This window comes from Rhagoletis zephyria, unplaced genomic scaffold (assembly GCF_001687245.7).
Source record: "Rhagoletis zephyria isolate East Lansing unplaced genomic scaffold, Rhagoletis_zephyria_1.1 Rzeph_scaffold_53577, whole genome shotgun sequence".
In the NCBI taxonomy this organism is placed as follows: Eukaryota; Metazoa; Arthropoda; class Insecta; order Diptera; family Tephritidae; genus Rhagoletis; species Rhagoletis zephyria.
The window spans coordinates 1-1,896 of NW_016210630.1; the positions used below are offsets into that span (position 1 = coordinate 1).

General features: G+C 39.1%; 1 pseudogene; it reads left to right on the forward strand.

Moving 5' to 3' along the window:
• The first annotated feature begins 78 nt into the window (after positions 1-78).
• On the forward strand, positions 79-1,187 carry LOC108356058 (vesicular glutamate transporter 3-like; annotated as a pseudogene).
• Positions 1,188-1,896: the final 709 nt, after the last annotated feature.

The following is a 1,896-nucleotide window of genomic DNA, read 5'->3' on the forward strand; positions in this document are numbered from 1 at the left end:
GGAACGCGCAACGCTGGGTTCACTCGTTTTGAGTGCCAGTCAAATTGGCGCTTTGCTCTGCTTCGTTGCTTACGTAAGTGCACCATTTAATGCGATCGCCTTACAAAATAAAATTCAATATGTAATTTCATCTACACAGACTTCTTTATGCTACAATGCACCAGAGGAGAGCCCATTTGCACGGGAATCGGAAAAACAATATCTGCAAAAAGAAATTGGTACAGTAAGGAGGCGTCAGCAAAGTGTTACAAAAAAAATTCCATGGAAGGCCATATTTCAAAATTTACCTATGTGGGCGATGATTTCGGCTACTGTGCAATACGATTGCACACAACTACAACATGCCGCTGAGGTGCCCCAGTTCATAAAAGACGCCAAGCAGCTGCCGCTAACCGAAAGTTTGATCAGTGGATTGCAGAATCAATTGCCGTACGTTATGAATTGGCTGTTGTCAGTGATTTCCGGTGTGCTTGCGGATCTGCTTGTAAACTATGTGATATTTTCGCGGTGACGGTTATGCGCAAAATTATGACGTTTGCTGGTAGGTTCTTTGAATTTTTCTATAATTAAAACAAAGCGAATTTAGTAGGAATTTAAAAGTATCAGTTAAATTTAGAGTAGAAATTATATTTATCTGTTTTTCATCTCTTTCACCTCCACTAACAGTGGCAGTGGCCCCTAACCTATACAATAGCCGCCTACTCCCTTGCTTGAGCTGCAGTGTGAAGGCGGATTTATTTGCCTTTAGCATGTGCCATAAATGTGCTGGGCAGTTATTATGCTGGCATTAAATTGACGCCATTGGATATGAGTCCGAATTTCGCTGCTACTCGAATGGGTATTCCGAATGGCATTGGTTCCTTGACGGGCGTTGTAGCGCCATTTTTGAAGGATTCGTTAAGGCGTTGGGTAATTTTTTTATAAACAATTGTATGATAGTTTAGGTAATTTAATCCTTTTTTTTTAGCCACAATTCAAAGTGTTCCGTGCGCTTATTTGGTTAGTTTCTACGTTGCTAATTTCAGGCGATGTACAACCTTTCGATCAGCCACACCCACAACGGAATCAGATAAAAATGAATAGATAAGGCTATAGTTATTATTTAATAAATATGTATTTGAAAGGTAAATTGCAGTATTTAGTAAATATATATTTACTAAAAAAAAAATACACGAATAAAGTGTGACTTCTTAGCGAACTGAAGTCTAATCTACACCTCAATGTTTTTGGGAGGTTCCTCCCCCGTCTGGGTTGGAGGCTGCTTTTGGCGCTATAAAGTGACTCGAAGGTACAAGTCGTGTTTTTATTATTTTGTATTTTGGGAAATGATGCTGGAGTGACAGTCCCGGGCCAGATATAAATTTGGGTCGTTCCGGTTACGTAGATTCAACTGTCGTGGGAACGGTATATGCAAGTCGAGTTGTTGAGCCAGCCGTGCGGGCCGTTCCTCCGCGGCAATAGCAGACGATTTTGCCTCGATGGCAACGGGTTGACCCCAATAGAAGTGCCAACATTGAGAGTCGGCTTCCTCATCCATCATTGCTCAAAGTGCTTTTGCTTTGTCTTTTAGGGTTTTAATGCGCCTTTAAAGTGGTAAACTTTAACTTCCAGACGAGACTGGCGCGGGTTGAAAGCTGGTATAAGCTAGGCTTAATAAAGCTTTAAGAAATAAATAAAATAAAAATTAAATTAAATCCAATAGAAGCCGAGGTTTTTTGTATTTTTAACCAGAAAAAAATTTTAGTTTTTTGTACTAAAACTGGCTTATGTTACTACTAGGTTACCTTTTTAATAGACCTATTAATTTTTTAGGTGTTTTTTTTTTATTTTGTCAATTCAGTTTTGTCTTTTTTCGAACTTCGTGCGTCAATTAAAAATTGGCATAACCAATGAAAA